We start from the raw sequence: 21,103 nt of genomic DNA on the forward strand, positions 1-21,103 counted from the left end.
CTTTTAGGGTGTCTTTTTCTGGTGAGAGGTTAAATTCATTTCCTATTATACGATCTTGGCCAGAAGCAGAAATATTTAAAGTAGAGTTTTTGGCTAACTCTGGAGAAATAAAATGGCGTGGCACCACAGGCTTTGTGACGGCCTCTCTCTCCTGAGACTTGCGCTTCCTAAGAGCTCCGGCGGTTGACTGATTGTGAACACGCAGAGAGCACACGCAACACCTGCTGAGTCAGAAAGACCTCTGGTCATCGCCTTCTGTGCGGAGAAGTCCGATTACCCCGTGACCATCTCCCTCCCTGCGCATGGTCCAGCGCAATCCTCTACTTGATTAGTTGTTTGCTCTGTTGCTGATGAAAAAAAGTAGGATGCACAGTTAACCATTTTGTTTCATGGGTAGTGTTCTTAGTGTTAAATTCTGTTGTCTGGAGGAAGAAATTAAAAGCAAGGTTCCGCCCTGACCGGTTTGGCTCAGTGGATAGCGCATCGGCCTGAGGACTGAAGGGTCCCAGGTTCGATTCCAGTCATGGGCATGTACCTTGGTTGCAGGCAAATCCTCAGTAGGGGGTGTGCAGGAGGCAGCTGATTGATGTTTCTAACTCTCTATCCCTCTCCCTTCCTCTGTAAAAAAAAAAATCAGTAAAAAATATATAAAAGCAAGGTTCCTTTAAATTCTGCTTTATCTTGTGAATGTCGGGCCCTGGGAGCTTCTTTCTGAGAGGGACTCGGAAAGCATTTAGAACTTTTATGCAACATGATGTCGTAAGGCGCCATGACCTCTGGCTGTTCCTAGGGTCATTTTTAATTCAGTTGTGGGAATTTAGTGTGGAATGTTTTCCATCTAAGTCATATGCAGGTGACTAGAGACAATAACACAAGACACGGCACAGGACCGGGTAGATGACAAGGAACAAAGCCCCCAGCTGTTCGGTGAGTGGCTTTCAGGTCGCTGCTGAAGGTGTGTGCTCACTGAAGCTCATTCCCTGGAGGATGCCCTGCTCCCGGCCCAGGAGAAAGTGAGCAGCGTGAGAACAGCCACAGATGCAGATGCACGGAGGGGTGACTGGCTGTGGGCGTCCATTACGGATTCGGGTAGCTGCTCATGCAGGGCCCAGCACCATATCTGACTGCGAGGGGCTCCTGTGCACACAGGGCTGTTCCCCCAGTGAGGCAGCCTGCATCTGCATCGCTGTCTCCATGTGCACACACACACACACCCTGTGCTCCCTACAGGCAGCTTCCCCGCCGCCAGGCCTGCCTTCCCTGAGAGCAACGCAGGGGGGAAGAGAGCGCTCTTGTTTGTAGCTACTGAGAAAGCCACGTATCTCCTTACATGCCTGGTTAGCAAGAAATGTGATTTGCACTGTTTGAGGGTTTTATTCCAGGTCAGGGCACATGCCCGGGTTGTGGACTTGATAGCCAGCAGGGGGCGTGCAGGAGGCAATCCATCAATGATCCTCTCTCATCATTGATGTTTCTGTCTCTCTCTCCCTCTCACTTCCTCGCTGAAATGTGTGTGTGTGTATATATATATATATATATATATATATATATATATATATATATATATATATATGTGTGTGTGTGTGTGTGTGTGTGTGTGTATATATATATATATATATATATATATATATATATATATATATATGTTAAATGTGATTTCTTCAGTTGCCGAAGCTCTGCGTGGCTATGCAAACATGGCTGTGTGGGCACGGAGTCCAGCCCCATCGGCACGTTATTTAAAACGCTGAGGAGCCTGGGGGCTTGCTGCAGGTTAAATGGGGCCGGGTTTCAATTCAGCTCAGCTGCACTCTGAGAAATGTGGGTCAAGGTCCAGAGACAAGACACTAGAAAGATACCTTTCACTTCTCCTCTTCCGGGTGTTTGGGAGAGAAAGGGTGTCCCACCTCAGGAACAGCGAGCAGAGGAAGGTGTAGCATCAGGCCAGCCCGGAGCCTGAGGGAGGGAAGGGCACCTTTTGGGCATCCTGCCTGTGCCGGGTGGTGCACATGTGATCCCACCACGGCCCATGAGGAAGGAAGCGGGTGGCCCCGTTGTACAGACAGAAGAACGGAGGTGCAGAGGGGCTACGGATTCATGTAAGGTCACGGAGCTCGTGGGTGGGAAAGCGTCCTTGGCAAGTGACACCGTCAGGAGACCGTGGTCCTCAGAGGCACCTGTTCACCTCAGCGGCCTTTAGTCCCTGCTCTGGGGAAATGAAGGTGTTCTCCTAACGCAGGAGCCAGGGGCTGTTGTTACAGAACAGCATGGCCATCGCAGCTGACATGTCATTAGCTGGGCACTCACTCGTGCACGCATGCATTTGTTCCCACGCCAATCCTATGAGGTAAGTTCGGTGACTTACCTGCCAGATAAGTGCTATTATTATCTCCCATTTTACAGATGAGAATGCTGAGGACAGAGTTTATGTAACACACACAGGTCACATAGCTAATAAGGGGAGGTGCTGGGATTCACCCGGGGCAGCATGACGCCAGCCAGAGCCCGTGGGTTTAACCCCTCACCTGCTGCCGCCCGAGCGAGGGCAGTCTGCCCCCTGCCCATGCGGGGATGGGCGTGTCCATGCCCCTCAGCGTGGCTCTTACTCTGAACTGTGTTGCACCTGCTGATGCTCTCAGCCACGGCTGTCAGTGAGGCGCCTGTAGGCGTGAGGGACCAGTGACCTGCACAGCCTGCGGGGACAGCCGCCCTGGGGGCGCCTCAGAAGGGCATTGCCTGCTGGGGAGGAGCTGCCAGGTGGGACTGCCAGGCGGACCAGGCGTTCCGGGGAGAGCTGCTGTCTGAGCTGTCATGCGGGGAGGCCCCGGAACCTGTTTGGCTTCCTCGGTGAGAACACAGGCCACACCTCCCTTCACAAACAACACCTGTGCCAGGCGGCGATGACGGGGAAACGCCGAAACCGAGCCGGGACGTGGGAGCACTGGGCGCGGGGGCTGAGGTCCGCGCTGGGCAGCCTGTTGCCAATGAGGAAAAGCCTACTGGCATGAAACAACCTTAGGTTTGTCCCAGGCACTGTCTTTGCAGACGGACGGTAAAGGGATGGTAGTGACGAATGCGGATTGATTACTGAAATCAGGGGACCCGATCTGTGATTTCAGTAGTCAATCCGCATTCGTCTCCACCATCCCTTTTTTTTAAATCAGTGACTTGCGGACATGCGTGGAAAATTAAAGCAGGGCTTGCCGTCGTCTCTTTCGGTGTGTACACAACTCTCACCATAACGAGAAGCAGAGGCGTGAGAAGCAGGAGGGCGCTCTGTGGTGGAGACGGGCACGGCTGGAGGCGGGCAGTGTGCCCGGAGCAAGCACTGCTCTCTGGTGCCAACTCATTTACTCCTCACAGCGCCCGCTGCTCTGTGCTGTCACTTTACAGGTGAGGCAACGGGAGTGTCGCTAAGGTAAACAGTCTGGCCTGGAGAGACGGCTCACCGGCAGCGGAGCAGTCACTGGGCAGAAATAATAGCATCTGCCCTCATGTCTTCATCCAGTAAAAATGTGTTGTGTACCTATAAGCCTTATAGTATAAGGGCTAGGATTTGTTCGCTCATTATCAGTAGGATAATATTTAGCACTAATTCCTTCCCGTGGCCTGTCCTGGAGACTCTCTCATTTGTACATCTGTGTGTAGGTGTGTATTGTGTTCATTCTAAAGGCAATATGTCTGATGTCGCCTTCTATGATATATTCCTAAAGTTACGTGTTACTCCTTCCTACAATAATGGAAAAAGCAGTTTGGAATACTTTCTTAGCTCTGCAATAGAGGAAACCTCACCAACAGAATCAGGATTTTGTAATCACACACACACACACACACACACACACACACACACACTGTGCTTTAAATCTACAGCTCAAGAATCTATCTCATGAACATAAGCTATTTTCATACCAAAAAGAGTTTAAGAAATGTTGACTATTAGACCACTTTCTTGGATTTTACCACAAGCTTTGATATATTAAATGCTTCAAGAAGTTCTTCAACATAAAAACATGTGATTTTTTAACCCAGTATTTTCCAAACTTACTGGCACATGAAATTCTTATTTCAAACAATGCTTATTAATGGACTGCTGGTCACACTTTTAAAAATAGAGTCCGAAGTATATTCTGTCACATTAAACAATAAAGCAAAACCACATAACTGTAAGCCTCCTGGGTGTTGCCCTGTTAGAGCTGGCCACAAGATAAAACCTGGTCTCTTCTGGTTCTCGGAGTCAGGCGAGCTGCTGACCTGGTTACGGAGGCAGTCAGGGCCTCACCTCCAGGCTGTGGGACACACCGCATCAAGATGGGAGAGAAAATGGGTCCATGTGCCTCACTCAAAGTCATTATGCTCCTTTCTTTTCTCATTGGCGCTCATCTCTTTGTGCTCTGAAGAAATGTGGAGGCACACCTGAGCCAAACATGGTAATCCTAAAAAGCAGTTATTGCAGGCTGTCCATCCTGTTTACGTTTACCCTCCCTCTCGCCCCTTTCTCGATGGAGACCTTGCTAGGAGTGCCCTGTCGTAGGCGGACCCGGTGCTGCTCACTGCGGGCAACACCCCTTCCCACACACGGGGCTGCAGCCGGATGCGGGGTGCCCTCAGAGCCTGGGGCACTGGCGTCGGACCGGGAATGGGAGGCTCCGAAGCCCTCCTGGAGGCCACAGGCTGGGCACTTTGGCCCCGGGTCCATGAACATGAGAGTGTATCTTTCCACCCCACATGCCACCGACTTCAGGAAAAATCCCTGCAAGACTTTACCGAACTATGAAAGGATAAATATCTTAGATGGTTATTTCTAACAGTGGGAAACTTAAACCACCTAAATGCACTTCAACAGAGATTAAATAAATTAGCAGCCATTCATATGCTAGGATCCTGTGCAGCCATTAACGAGGGCAGAATAACCCGACTGACCTGAGACACGCCCAGACCGCACTGTGGCATTAGCAACGGACTGAGTGACAGAATAGCAAAGCTGGGTGACGGCTTTAACTTTCTTATTTGCTTTTATGTATATAAAATGCACTCGTAGGGAAAACCAGAAAAACCTATGGTGGCATGTAAATAGTGATTATTTCTTGGAGGGAGGGTTTTATGGAAGAGCTCTTCCTTTCTAGGAATGCTAAGTGATATCCTATCTAATAAAGAGGGGATATGTTAAATGACCTCATGCCACCACAAAGATGGCGGCGCCCACAGCCAATAAGGAGAAAACATGCTAATTGACTGTCACGCCCTCAAAGATGGAGGCACCCACAGCCACAAGATGGCTGCACCCAGTCCTCTCAGCCCCACCGGGATGGCAGGCTTGAAGCAAGGCTGGCGAGCCAGGCTGCTCTGCAAGCCTGCCTCTGGAGTCCCCCGGTCCCCTCACCACCCCAACTGCCCAGGGCTGCCTGAGGCCCAGGTAACCAGGGCAGCTGAGGATTGCATTGCCAGCAGTGGCAGCAGCAGAGGTGTGATGGAGCATTGCCTTTCCCTGATCGCAGGGTCGCCCTGAGGGCTCCCAGACTGTGAGAGGGGGCAGGTTGGGCTGAGGGAGCCCTCCCTCACCTCCAGTGCATGAATTTTCATGCACCGGGCCTCTGGTTCTTTCATAAGAAGCTTGAATTAGTTTTCAATCAGGAAAGCAAAGACAAAAACAGTTATTGTATTCATTAAACTTTGTCTCTTTAAAGCTGTAGGAAGAGAATAGACACTTGTTGATCACATTCTTTCCACTAGAAAAATTCTGTCATCTTTCTCACTGGGCAAAGCAGTATGGAAGTTTTATCTAGGAAAGCAAAGGGAAGGTGGACAACTGACAGAACCAGTTTTTCTGATTGAAGAAAACTTAGAGAATTCTGAAAACTACAATCAATCAAAAAAAAATTAACACATAATTCCAATACTAGAGCATTAATTGCACTATTTTGACCTATTTTTTTCTTTTGAGTGTATATTTTTCTTAGTTAAGATCAGTTACTGCTGACATTTGGCATTTTGTTAGACTTTTCACTTTTTACTAGTGTGTGATATATTTGGCTACTTTGACCTCATCTTGCCCACTTTTCTTCCTATTTTCTCTATGGTCTTGGATTATAAGATCAGTCCACAACACAGGGAAGGATGCAGAGAAACTTTGAAAATCCATGTGTGTTTCATTAAATGTAAATTTGCAGGTTTTCTTTATGTTGCAATCTCCCAGTGTTTGCCCGGATGTTAGGTAAAAGGTTGTTGAGTGGATAAATACACAAACGTGTGGATGATTAAAGAATGAGCAAATGGACGGCCAGATCAAGGCATTTTAGACATAAAATCAACAGGACTTAGTACCTCCCACACTGAACGTCTTAGCCTGCTCTGCTCCCTGGGAAAGCTGTGTGATGCACTGGGGTTGAGTTTAGACAGAAGCCAGGATGCTTTGTTCAAAGGCCTGGCCTTGGTTCTAACCTGGGCATGTTACTTACATTGTTAAGCCTCATTTTTACCAACTGTAAAGTGGGGATAATAATAGTTCCTACCTCAATGGATCAGTTAATATCTACATGGTATGTAGAATAGTATCTGCGCACAGACTGTTTTGCTATTAATATTTTTGCTATTATTACCACTGCGGTTACATATCAAGCCCCTTAATAGGTCACACAGCCCTAGCTTATCACCCTGCCTCTTCCCACATTCACCATGCGGTCACTCGGAAATGACTTCTCCCTCCTGACAACACGGTCTTCCTCAAGCTCCCGCCTTCCTGATCTGCTTGTGCCTCTGCTGAAGGTCTTTCTCTGCTTTCTGTCCTCGCTTCTGTGCTGGATGCCTTTCTCTCTCCCTTCATTTCCCTCCGGCAAGTTTCCCCCACTGCTTCAGACTCAGCCCCAGGCCCTGCCCCGTCACTGCGTTCCTGGCCTTGTGTGCTCCATCTCCACCACTTCCTCCCCGCTCCGCTCTTCCAGCTCCAGGACAGCCTGTCCCCTCCTGACTCCCTGCTGGCCATAATGAACTCTTTGCTTACGTGTCTGCCACCCCAGAACCTAATGACTCCTTGGGATCAGGGTCGGCTGCAGTTCATCCCTATGTCCCCTCCGCTGGCACAGAGCTGTAGATATTGGCCACCTGAGCAAAATCCATGTAGCTTACACTAGGAACAAGTCAAATTTTTTAAAATGGACTCGTGAAAAGATCAAGTTAAATTGAAAAACCAGTTTTGAGTAACCATCATAAGACTTTTTCAGTTTTCAATTTTATTTTGTTTACACAACTTACGATAGAGCTTCTGCCCCTAAACTCAGTTTTCCAGAAGTGCTGTGGTACTTGTGTCCTTTGAATTTCATATGCTGAGCCAACAGGAACCCCATTTGGCCTCCCTGGTCAGTCACCTTTGCTGCACCGGTCGCTGGAGCCACCTTCGGAGATGTTTAGAGAATCATTGTGAAGTCAGCTACAGACAGGCAGCTCTGCTCTTAGCTTCTTGGCTTATCAAGAAAATCAGTCATCCACTTTTGACTGCCTCGAGGACAGTGAGTGTGTACAGAGGGAGTCCAGTTCAACCTAAAACATTGGCACCAAGTCTTCCGATGGATTCTCCCTCCCCACCATTCACCAGACCACAGGGGCCCTCCCGCTTCCCTCTGAGCGGAGCCGGGAGTGACTGCGGGCAGAGCTGGGGTGGAGGGACCAGGTGGAGAAACGCACCAACCCAGCAGTCACAGTGAGCACCTGCTCAATCCAAATGGGGCCGTGTGTTAAGACACGTTCTCCTAAAACCTAGGAAGATGTTTTGATAATGTCGTGCTGCTCCACTGGCCTGCTCTTGTCAAAGGGGTTTCAGAGTGCACGTCATGGGAAGGCTCTTACTGCCCCTATGGTAACACCTTCAGCGAGAGGCGTTTGTGCAACTCAGTGTGACCTCCCAGAACCCAGAGCGATTCCTCTGTATGCAGTCCCCTGTGTCAGCACCGCACACCTGGGATTACTCCATCTAGCTCAAGTTCACTTCAATATGCTGGAATAATTTAAAGGGTTGGAAATTGCATTTTGCAGGCTGTAAACTCTGTCCATGGAAAGGTAGCAAGCCTCCTCATTGGTAGTCACTGAGGAAAGTCCCTACACTGAGCATCAGATTTGGTTTGAAAAGGAGAGGTGCAGAAGGAACAAAGAATTCTAGTGCTGCATCTTAAAGGGCTGTTGGAAGCTTATAGTAAGCACTGCACCGTGCCTGTTTCATGTGGCTTCCCTGTTTTCCTTACGTGGAAATGATGTGTCTCAAGCTGTGGACTTCCAGATATGCGCTGCCTTGTGCATTGGTGAGAATCAAAGTTGCCATAATAATAGTTATGACTCCTGCCAGTTTTAACCCTCAGGGACTCCACTCAGGATGGTAAAGGGGAAGATGGCGGGTCCTCCATGAAAAGCCGTGGCCCACGGAGGTAAAAGGCCGTGGTCACGGAGTGGGGGGAAGAAACAGCCTGCAGCGGGCTCCGCCAGGGGAGAGGGTTACACAGAACGGAGTCTTTGTTCGCTGGTGTGTGGCCAGCACAAGTAGCCTCTCACGTATTCATTGAGCTCATTGAAAGGAGCTACCGACAAGCCAATTGGAAGCCCTGCGTTTCACAATGGCAGCACTTAACCTAAATTATCTTAAAACGTTTAAACCCAGTATTCATATTTTTGATAAGTCATCGCTTCAGAAATGGGCTATAAGAGTATTATTACAGCTAAATTGTGACTCAAAAAAATGTCATAAAAATACTATGATAAATGCTTGAATGGCAGTAGGAGGTAGAAGGTTCAATCAGCTGAAAATATAAAATTTTAAACCCTAAGGATGGATGAAAAGACCTTATAAGTCATTTTCTCAATTTATTTTATAAATAAAATTTCATTGTACATTTCTAGCTTTTGAAAATGCTTAGGTTGACATCCTTGAAAACATAAATCATGTAATTCAAAAGGAAAATGGCAAAGAAACTTCCAAAAACAAATTTACCCAACTATTTCTTTCTATCCATCCATTTACCTGTCCGCTTATCATCTCTCTGTTATATTTTTTAAGCCATTCTAGAAGCAGATGTAACCTGCCTTTCTGGGTATGCATGAGGTTTGAAGGGCTGTCTTTATATTTTTCAGAATAAAGATTTTGAATAGAAGACTTCCATTTCATTATTAAGTCGGCCTAATATTTAATGCTTTGCAATATGGATTCATTGCTTAATAGAGTGAGATATCTATTTCAGGCAAACCTATTGAATTGGGCACAGATAGTTAACATTTTAGACCTTATGAGTTTATCTCAGCTAAAGTGAAGTCAGTAAGTATTTCAAACTAACCAGTTTCGTTACTCCCTGGAGAGACATTCTAAGTGTGGTTTGATGCAAGCCATGGAAGGGGTGAGGGCTGCAGACAGGAGGTCCCATCCGTCTGTCGTCCAATCCTGGCTCTGCCATTTACAGGCTGGCTGGCCATGAGCTTCTCTGCCTTCCTGAGCATCAGTCCCCTCACCTGTGGGGTGATTGTCCTGGGGATGCAGTGAGTCCACCTGTGTCCACCTCCTGGAACAGATGATTAGCATCTAAGTGTTTCTTGTTTTTGTTGTTGTTCTTGGCACTATTGTTCTAAAATTCCCAAGAGGACTGCTATAAAACGCTCTCAGTTATAAAAAAAAAAAAAAAAAAAATTATTTGAGCATAAACAACCACAATTATGGCACAAAGGGAGAATGCTGGTGAACATATTTTCAATTAGATATGTCCTGTTGGGGGGAAAAATTATAAATGGGAGGCCCAGTCAGATGAATGCATAATAGTCCTGAAAATAAAAGTATTGTTGCATGTCTACTCATGCAAACCATCCAGAGAGGATGTTAACGTCGGCGGGGCTTCTTCATTCAAAGGCTCAGTTTTAACATCATGACCATGACTTTCTTGCTCCTGATTCATCCTTTTCTCCCTCTAATCATCCTTGATTACCTGGTAAGCACCTTGTACTTAAAAAACTATATATGACTAGTTTCCATCAGAACCCTCCACGCCTACAAATTCAGATTGTAATTGTAAGTGGGTGTCAGTGTGCATCGGAGCAATTAGAACGCTGTGGTTCAAGTCCGCAGCAAGGCGAGAGCAGCAGCTGAGAGCTGGTTGGAGCCTTTGTTCACGCTGATGATTCATCTGTTCGCCCATTGTCTCCCTGCATACATATCAGATGTGGGTGCCTTGAACTTCCACCCTCATTAGCAGAGCCTGACCTAGTTAGGCTCCCTGCCTTTCTTGTGTCACCCAACAATTGGGCTTTAGATCACCGCGCCTTTAATTTCAGGGCAGGGTCTTAGACAGCCACTCCCTTGCTTTGGAAATATGTTGGTGGAAGAGTTTATAAAAAGGATTGGTGGAGCCCTAGCCAGTTTGGCTCAGTAGATAGGAGGTCGGCCTGTGGACTAAAGGGTCCCAGGTTCAATTCCAGTCAAGGCCACATGCCCAGGTTGTAGGCTTGCTCCCCAGTGTGGGGTGTGCAGGAGGCAGCCGATCAATGATTCTCTCTCATCATTGATGCTTCTATCCCTCTCTCTCTCCCCCTTCCTCTCTAAAATCAATAAAAATATAAAAGGTTAATGGGAGCCTGTCTTCTGATATTGACCATGTGATAATCTCATTCCTCCTGCACTTAAAAGGAATAAAATAGAACCCCAAGACCTCAAAACTGGAGGAAAGTAACAGTAAGAACTGGGGAAAAGGAGACTGAGTCCTGATGATGTTTTTCAGTCTCATGTGGTAGAGCATTGTCACCAAAAGGCTTCATTTTTAAATATAGATGAATTGGTTGAAATATTTATTATGTCCACTCTGTGCCAGGCACGGTACAGGTGCTGCTAGCTGTGCAGCGACGAGCTGAACAGATATCTGCCTGCTGTGCAGTTTAGCATTTTATGAGATCTGTCCCACATTTCACAAACTGTGTCTATCTACTCTGTATTTACTGTTGAATGTGTAATATTTGAAATCTTTCTAATTGTCTCAATAATGTTCTCTATGGTCTTTCCTCCTTCTCTGACCCAGGACCCAGTCCAGGATCACACACTGCATTTCGTTCTCAGGACACTTTAGTCTCCAGAACTAGAGACGGGTGCCCAGTATTCCTTTGGCTTCTCTTGCACTGGTATTTTTGAGAGTATAAGCCCATTGCCTCTCAATTCAATTTGTGAAATATGGCTGTGTCTAAGTCAGCAATTCCAAACATGTATCACGCTGGACATATATCAGAGTCGCCTGGGAACTTGATAGAGTACAGAGAGCCACACTGGTTTGGTCCTACCTGCTCCATGGGCGGGGCCTCCCTGTGCTCTCTGTGAGCCCTCAGGGCTCCTGTGCTGGCACCAGCCTGAGGGCCTCCAGTCTAACCTGACCCCCTGTGGCAGGAGCACTGCGTGAGCAATGTGGAGCCTTCCCGTGTGTCTCTCCAGCAGGCTTCGCTGTCGCACGCCTTGGCCTTGGTGAAGGGGCATCTGCCAGTTTTCTCTTCACCTCCCCCTGAGTGATTAGCCACTCGTCTGGACTGACTCGTGGAAGCTGCTTGGCTCTGCAGCTTCCCAGGTCTGACCCAATGCTCTTGGCCTCCAGTGGGACTTGCTCAGTCAGCACTGTGATGACTAAATGCTGAGGCTCTAATTCTTCCACCTTCAGCATTCCTTAGCACTCATCTGTAAAGAATCGGTTTCCCTTCTCCTTCTTGACCTTTGAAAAAGACTTTTTAACTCATCATGGACTCCTTAGTATTCAATGTATTATAATCCATTTTGTAACTCATTTAGATGCTCAAAATGCTTCCTTTTTTTTTTTCCTTTTCCTTTTTCTTTTCTTTTTTTTTTTTTTTAAGTGGAAAAGCTAGAAGCCAGGAGGTGGTTTCTATTAAATTAGTTGGAACTTTATCCAAAGAACAAAAACATGTGTCACCTGTCCACCTAAAAGTGAAACGCACTTTACAAACCATGCCTGGGCTGATCCTGAGAAAGCATGGTCTGGTTGGGGTTCCCTCGTTCCTCATTTCCATGTCATATGTTTGTTTGTATTGTCCTCCCACAGTCAAACACGTGTCCACATGCTGCTAACTTTCTCTTTGCTCCTATCTTCACTGTGATCAAGTTTCTGAGAAGCAGTCTGCCAAATACTGCGGTCATACTGCTCAGGTCTTTGAAATTGTGATACACACCCACAAAAAAACCTGTACTGTTTGCTTTTCTAGTAATGCTTTTTTTACTTTTTTCAAAACATATTTAACATCCAGGTTTTTGTTGTTGTTTTTTTGTTGTTTTATTTATTTTGTTTTGGGGGAGGGGGTTTGTTTTGTTTTGTTTTGTTTTTGTCTTTTGTTCTCCAAACTCCATGAGGTTGTGAGACAGATATTATTATTTTCCTTTTATATTTTTAGAAAGCGAAGCCAGGAAAGCAAGACTCTTTGGCATCTAACATCTGATAGTGTTTAGCATTTTGAGTTTATATATCTACTCCTGCCAACCCAGGTGCTATGCCTCCAGGTCCTATTGCTGTCCCTGTGGAAGCCTGAGCTAGGTTTTCATGGTTCAGAGAGCTGGGATTCTGTACTGAGTTGAAAACTAAATCAAATAAACTGTATAGTGAATCAAGAAATACAAGAAGCATTCTGAGAGAGAGAAAGGAAGAAAGGGAGGGAAGAAGAGAGGGAGGGAGGGAGGGAGGGAGGGAGGAAAAAGACATATAGGAGATTCCAAAATGGCAGCAGAATAAGTGGAAGCTACTCTGACATGCTCCCAGAACCAAATTGGAATTACAACTAAAATACAGGAAAACCATCTTGAATAAACAACTGAAAACTAGCTTAAGAGAAGCCTGATAACCTAGGATGGCAAGTAGAGGCCATGCACAGACTGATAGAAAGTGCGGAGGCACAAAAGAGCTGGTCAGGTTCCCACAGATCGCAGCTGAAGTTCCAGAGAAATATCTCAGCTGTGGGGACATCTTTCTCCTGCAGAAATTTGATTTCCAGCTGGTTTTCTCCTGGGGGTAGGCAGTTGACACATCCTATTGAAAACCCCTTGCCCCACCCTATGGAATTTCTGAGGCCCATCAAGAGACTAAGAATAACAATCAGCCTGCAGGCAGAAGTACTTGCCCCATCCTGTTGGAAAACCTCTCCCCCTGTGATAGATAGCCTGAGGTTAATCAAGTCTGAATATAATCAGACTACAGGCAGAGGCAGGTCTCTGGAGGCATTGAGTCTTTGCCTGATCTAATTCAGGGCCCAGGACTAGGAAAAACAGATGTTGGTGCACATCTTGGTCTTTTCCAAAAGCAGCTGGCCCCAGCAGAGGGAGCCACAAGCTGTGGATTGCTGGTAGCTCCAATCAGAGTATTCAGGGCTAGTCAGAAACAGCATCTGCAATAGAGATTGAGAGGTGTAGTAGATCTACCTAATACATAGACACAAACCCAAACAGGCACCCAAAATGGGGAGACAAAAAAACAAGTCCCAAATGGAAGAACAAGAAAATTCTCCAGAAGAAGAGCTAAATGAAATGGAGGTAAGAAAATTATCAGACATAAAGTTCAGAATAATGATGGCAAAGATTATAAACAGCAAGAGAAAGGTATAGTAACTATGAAAAATGACATAGCACTAATAAAGAACACAGTGCAAGGAATAGACAGCAGGAGAATTAAGGGAAGCAGGAGATTAGCTCAGTGAATGAGAAGACAGAGTAGAAAAAAATGTCACTCAATCAGAGAATCAAAAAAAAAAAACACAATTAAAAATCAGGAGGACAGCTTAAGGGAGCTGTGGGACAATGTGAAACGGAACAATATTCACATTATAGGAGAATCAGAAGGGGAATAAAGTGAGCAAGGGATAAGAATGTGTTTGAAGAAATAAAGGCAGAAAACTTCCCTAACCTGATAAAGGGAAAAGTCACACAAGTCCAGAAGGCATGTAGAATGCCCAGGAAGAAAAACCCAAATAGGCCCACACCCAGACACATTATAATAAAAATGCCAAAAATTAAAGCCAAAGAGAGAATCTTAAAGGCAGCCAGAGAAAAGCAATTTGTTACCTATGAAGGAGCTACCATTAGGCTGTCAGCTAATTTTTCATCAGAAACTCTACAGGCCACAAGGGAATGGCCTGATGTATTCAAAGTAATGAAAAACAAGGATCTGAATCCAAGATTACTATATCCAAGACTATCATTCAAAATAGATAGTGAAATAAAGGGCTTTCTAGGCCAGAAATAAAAAAAAAAAAAAAACGCTAAAGGAGTTTGTTGCCACCAAATCATCACTGCAAGAAACACTCAAGGAACTGCTGTAATGAGAAGGAAAATTAGAGAGAGAAACATAGGCATAAAGAATTAAAATGGCAATATATAAGCACCTATCAATAACCTTAAATGTAAATGGATTAAATGTTCCAATCAAAGGACATGGGGTAGCTGGATGGATACAAAAACATGACCCAACTAAGCTGTCTACAAGAGACCCACCCCCAGAACAAAAGACTCACACAAGATGAGAGTGAAGGGATGGAAAAAACGTTTCCATGAAAATGGAAATAAAAAGAAAAGAAAAAAAAAAGCTGTGGTAGCAGTACACATATCTGACAAAATAGACTTTAAAATGAAGTCCACCAGAAGAGACAATAAAGGTCACTACATAAGTCTAACATAATTCAAAAAGGGATTGATCCAACAAGAGGATATAACCCTGGTAAAAATATGCACGCAATATAGGAGCACCTAAATATATATAAAAAAAACTTCTAAAGGACTTTAACAGAGAGATTGACAACATAATCACAGTAGGGGACTTTAACACCCCCCCCCCCACACACACACACACACACACTTCACTGGATAGATCTTCCAGACAAAAAATTAATAAGGAAACAGTGACTCTAAAGGACACACTGGATCAGATGGATTTTTAATTGGCAGTTATAGAACATTTCACCCCAGAGCTACAGAATATACATTTTTCTCAAGTGTACATGGATCATTCTCAAAGAAAAATCACATATCAAGTCTACAAATTCAAAAAGGTTGAAGTCACATCAAGCATCTTCTCAGATCACAGTAGAATGAAATTAGACAACAACTACAGTAAAAACACTCAAAAATATTCATACATATGGAGGCTAAATAGCATTTTATTAAATAATGAATAGGTTAGCAATTAGATAAAAAAAGAAATAAGAAACTTCCTGCAAAGAATTACACCTAAATATTGTTGGGAGACAATTCCACTATGTGCCTACAAAATGGAAACAAATTAGCTAAAACTTACTGGCATTATTGGCTTTGGTGAAGAAGTTGAATGTAAGTTAAATACTCTAAAACTAATAATCCTACATAATGATAACCAGATAAGCAGTAGAATGAAAAAGTAGCCCATTTAACATAGGAAAATATAAAACACTAAGTATTAACCCAAACACCGGATTATGTGATCTTTATGGGGTATATCATAAAGCTTTATGATCATTATAAAGCAATTTCAATAGAAACATATTACCCAGAAGAAGACAAATTATTTTTTAAAACTTGACAAGATTATTTTAAAAAATAAGTGAAAGAGACTATCAAGAATTATACAAAATTAAAGCGTTTATTCTGTCAAATATTGAAACATATTAGAATAAAACAGTGATTACATGTTACAGAACGACACAAAAATTGAACAGTGCCCAGAACAAAGTAGATAACCATAGATATAATGATATATAAGAATGTAAGAAGCAACATGGCAAACATTAACACAGAAAGAACCACATTGAGAGAGCCTTGGAGTGCTAGACTTCATGATAAATGCTTTATACTTGTACTTGCTTTAATGCCCTAACAACTCAGGAAAGCCAACATTATCAGTCCCCATTTTGCAAGAGAGGAACTGAGTTTCAGAAAATATAACTTGCCTGGGGCCCCTCAGATTCTCGCAGTGGGAGAGATGGGCCCAGTCCACTCTGACTTCACAGACCGGGAGGAGGCCGGGAGGAGGCGGATACAGCAAAGGGGGACAGAATAAAGGACACAATTTGTTCCCAATAGACGAGAAAAGGTGTTAATTTTTGTAGCTCAAATTAAATCTAAGTTCTTTCTCAAACAGGTCAGTGAGCAAAGGCTTATTTCATACCCAGGCAATAGCAAATAAAATGAAATTGCAAGGAAACACTCAAATTGGTTAGCAATTAAGGAATTGCAAATTCAAACAGTTTTGCGCTATTGTTTTATACTTTTCTAATTAACAAAAATAATTTTATTGGTGTGTAAAAATACATTTCCCTCAGAGGAAAAAGGTAGAAAATATCTGATATGTTGACCGGGGTGTGTGATGGTTGCATGAATGTATGTGCGTCAAAATTCATTGAGCTGCACACTAAGATTTGTGCATTTTATTGCGTGTACCTCAATAAAGGGGAAAACACTCTAAAACATAGCAAGTGATGAAATCAGAGTTATCTGTAAGTGGAAAACGAAAGGTAGGAGTCATTAGATGCCGTCAGGGTTAAGGTTAGTGGAAGACATCCAGCATGGTTCGTATAAAGCACTGAGCCCACGGCTGTGAAATTCAGGTTCTCCTAAGAGCCAAAGCAGAGAAGCAGTCATGGTCAGCGGCACAGCTCACCATGGTCATCGAGGTCCAAACAAAGCGGCCGCTTGAAAGAACGCAGCCACTCCTTGTCCTACGAAGCGGAAACTCCTCCCAGGCCCACGTAAAGGGACGAGAGAGGATGGAATCAGCTATGTCCTTCACACACCAGGAATTTCTGAGGGTTCTTTCCTTTGTTTAAATTTATTTTTATTCCTCACCTGATAGTATATTTACTGACCTTAGAAAGAGGAAGGAAGAGACATATGTGAGAGAGAAATATGAATCCGCTGTTTCTCGCATGCACCCCAAGCACCTGGGGTCAAAACCACAACCTAGGAACATGCCCTGACCAGGAATCGAACCTGAGACCCTTCGGTGCACAGGAATATGCTGCAGCTGACTGAGCAACTGCAGCCACGGCTCTGAGGGTTGTTTCTTATACTGATTCTCAACTGAAGCCAGTGGAGAAATGTCCAAGCACAGTACCAAACACAGTTTTATCTGCAACATTGTGGTTCAATTCTGTAGGTTTCAGGTGATTCTAGCTTAATCTGAAAAGAAAACTTAGAGTGAAGTGGATCAGTTTTGCCCAGGGCCCTTTGGAAATGCCTGTGGACACATTTGGTCGTCAGGGCTCAGGCTGAGCTGCTGCCTCACGCCCAGCAAAGCACAAGAGCCCTCAGCAAAGAAGGTCCCGGCTCTCGATGTCAGTTGTGCCACGGTTGCAAAACCCTGATTTAGGAAAGAACAGGCAATAGATCATTGAATCCATCCTCCATAAGCATGACCTCCCACAACCAGCTTGGACAGCAAGGAGGAAGTTTGGGTTCATTTGCCCATGGGGAGGACGGGGTACACATGTGGTAGCTGTGGGCATGACAAGAATTGCCTTGCCCGGCCTGTGTGGCTCAATATTGAGCGTTGACCTATGAACCAGGAGCTCACGGTTCAATTCCTGGACAGAGCACAGGCCCGGGTTGCAGGCTTTATCACCAGTGTAGGGTGTGCAGGAGGCAGCTGATCAATGATTCTCTCTCATCATTGATGTGTCTCCCTCTCCCTTCCTCTCTGAAATCAGTACAAACACATGCTTTAGAAACTGCCTTGTTAGACAGTAGGTAGGTATGAAGTGTTGCCATGGCCCCTCTGCTAGCTAATTGTCCAAAACCTAGTCAGCTCTCAGATCCCGGCTCCCTAGCCCGCTGTGGCTCATGCACAGATTTGTGTCCTCAGAGGGAGAGAGGCTCCAGAGAGCTGCACCCACCGGCTCCCTGGTGTCCTTACCACATCTGCCTTCGCCCCGTGTGCAGGCCTCGTGGCAAACCACAGGAGGGCAGCTGGGCAATGCCTAAGACATCGTTTTTTCCAGGAGCTGGTTCTCTAACCAGACCCTGAAGACCAGTGCACCTCAACAATGGACGCAACTGGCAACCAAGGTGAAGAAGCCCTTTCTCTCCGTCCGAAGGCGCTGAGGACTCTCTTTGGTTCAGTGCAGAACCACGGAGAGCAACATGGACACGGGAAAGGCAGAACGAGGATCAGAAGTAATTTCCCCGTTTGACTACGAGTGTGGGTGCTTGATGAGGACACATTGTCCCCCAATAGCAGAGGGGGCATTTGGAGTCACTTTTCTGACCTCCCTGGCTCCAATTTTTACCGAAGCATGTCTCCTGGAGATTCCTGGTGAGCTGTTGGCACTGGAGTTGTAGCAAGTCGACTAGCGTCCAGCAGAGTGGACAAGAGCGTGGGCACCAGCTGTGGGATTGGATCATGTCCCCACGGAGTGCCAGCGTTCGAAAACCACGGCATCAGAGTTTCACTAATTTCACTCCCAAATTCTAAAACTCTTTAAAATTCTGTTCTCCTATTTTGGAAGCAAAAACCTAGAGTTCATCACATTGGATGATGTTTTGATCAACTGAGCCAACAAGCCCAGGATGAAAACAAGGTGTCCTGTGTGGACGGTCCCAGTGACCTGGCGATGGACCCCGCGCTGCGGTCACGTTACCGAGGGAGCCGGGTCCTGTTCCCGGTGACCCTGTGCCTCCCGTCACCTCATCCGCCTGGCTCGCCCGCTCCCCTGTCTGTGCCGCCAGCATGGTATCCCGTTTCTGGAGGAGATCGGTTCTCAGTGTTAGCTTGCCGGGCCTATAGGGTTACCGCGCTGCCATGCTTGTAGGAGGCATGTTCTGTCCCAGCTTCCACCATAAAGAACTTTCCCGTTTCAGGCATGGAATTATACAATTCCACCTAAGTTTTCCTTAAATTTTACCTCATGGCATTGCTGAGAACCAGGCAAATAGCATTATTCCCGATTGCTCCATGGCTTGGTGAACTCCACAGAAAAAAAGTATAGGCCTCCTTGAGTTTCCAGAACAGAGGTCAACCGGAGGGCGAGATGGGGGCTGAGGAACGTGAGGCGCTGCCAAATCCGCACCCTCTCTCCCCTGGATTCTGATAGGTCCGGTCCCTCCACCCCATCCTCCCTCCTCCCCCAGAACTGGGTGGGTGAGGGGTGAGCGGGAGCACCCCCTCTCTCTCCGGGCTGTCCCCGCCTGGTACGCTCAGGCCCAGCTCCACATTCCAGCCTTTTTACTACAACGACCCGACCTTCCGCGTGAAGGCTCACTGGCAGCATCCTTAGGGTATCTGTCTGAGGTCTTTTATCGGCTGCACTGCCGTTCGCTCAGTTGGAAAGTTGGTGTCCAAAATGCTGTTTGGATAACTCACCCGAGGTTCTAGGAGGCCGAGTGGGTCATGAAGTATCAGAGGGTTGGCAAATACTTTCTGTATATTTTATTCAGCTTTAGTCATTTTCATACCCAAAATAATTCACTTTTTCTCTTTGCTGAGATTTTAAGACAGTTTGACTTTGAGTGTCAGCCCAATGGCAAGTTAAAAGACATTTTAGAGTCTGCCTGAGCTCCTTTACTTTGAAACTAAGGAACTGAACCTTTCTGAGATGCCATGTTATCAGCATTCCACTCACCTGCCGGCGTCACTGCTCCGTCATCTTCCAGCAGAAAACCGCCTGAAAGACAGGCCACCAATGCGCCCGGGGCCCAGCTTCCCTTTGACCGCTTGCCCGGGTTCGAGAGGTCACAGGTGAGCGTGGAGCTGACAGCCCGAGCCTCGGTGTGTGAAGCAGAAACCCTGAAGCAGGCCGCTGCCTCGGGTTCCGGAAGGGACACTAGATGCTGGTGGATGGAGTGGATGGCGTTCACTCTGTAACAGAGGAGCATGGGCATGCCTCTACTGACATTGCAGCGTCCTGGGGTTTGGTGTCGTTTCGTGGCTTTCGATTTGTTCTGTTTTGGGAAACTCCAGTGAAACCCCTCAGAAACCCGAGAGAAAAGCATCACCCTCCAGGACATCCTCCGGGCCCACTGCTTCTGAGACCCACTGCGGTGCGTTCACTCCTACCTCCTCGGTCCCGCCTGGCACGCTGGGGGCGGTGGGAGCCTCGGCCTGGATCCCAGGGAGAGGGGGACGGCGTGCAGGGCGATGCCCGGCCGGGAGTGCCATCGAGGAACATGGTGCCCTCAGGTTCTGTTTGTCCAGGGACTGGGCAGGGGGTGGGTGGCGTAGAATTATTTTTACGCGTGTGTATGCCTACAAGCTAGAATGTCATGCACACAAACAATTTTAAACAGAGATCCTGCTAAACAACATATTGTTGCAATCTATTACATAATGCAGTAATGGTATTTACATATATCACTATTTCAATAAAATAAATGAAGGCGCATCTGAGTGTTATTAACAGAAGCAATTCCCCCTCCGCACACACTTGTGCATCCACCAGGCTACTGAACAGCAGTTCTGTTACTGAGGCCCAGAGCTACCATATTAATTTCAGATCTTGAAGGATGAAAAAATAAAATAATGGAAAAATGGTAAATTAGATCTCATCAAACTTCAACATAAAGCAACAGAACTTTAGTCTTTGAAGCATTTGCTGTAACTGATTTAAAAAAAAAAAATCCTCACTCATGGCTCTGTTCATGATTTTAGAGAGAGATAGGGAGAGAGAAACAGTCAGTTGCCTCCCATACCTGCCCCAACTGGGGACTGAACCCAAAACCCAGGTATGTGCCCTGACCGGATCAAACCCTCAGCCTTTGCATGTGTGGGACACACTCCAACCAAAGGAGCCCTACTGGCCAGGGCTGATGCAGCTGCTTTTTAAGGCTTTACATTTGATCTATAATGGTACAAATATTAATTCAATGATGTATCATCACAGAAGTGAATTTATTTTTTGTCTTTATTGGTGAAAGTATTATAGATGTCCCTTTTTTCACCCATTGACCCCCTCCAGGCCTTCACCACTCTGTTGTCTGTGTCCATGGGTTATACATATATGCATGCATGTTTTTTGGTTAATCTCTTCCAGCCCCCGCCCCCGCCCTGCCCCTTTCCTCTGAGAATTGTCAGTCTGTTCCATGTATCCATGTCTCTGGATCTATTTTATTTGTCATTAGATTCCACACATAAGTGAGATCATGTGATAC

General features: G+C 45.9%; 1 protein-coding gene across 5 annotated transcripts in view; it reads left to right on the forward strand.

The window, feature by feature from the left end:
- Positions 1-21,103, forward strand: part of FRMD4B (FERM domain containing 4B) — a 203,672-nt gene that overhangs the window by 112,765 nt on the left and 69,804 nt on the right. The window lies entirely within an intron of this gene.

The sequence above is a fragment of the Pipistrellus kuhlii genome, unplaced genomic scaffold (genome assembly GCF_014108245.1).
Source record: "Pipistrellus kuhlii isolate mPipKuh1 unplaced genomic scaffold, mPipKuh1.p scaffold_m20_p_11, whole genome shotgun sequence".
NCBI classification, from domain to species: Eukaryota; Metazoa; Chordata; class Mammalia; order Chiroptera; family Vespertilionidae; genus Pipistrellus; species Pipistrellus kuhlii.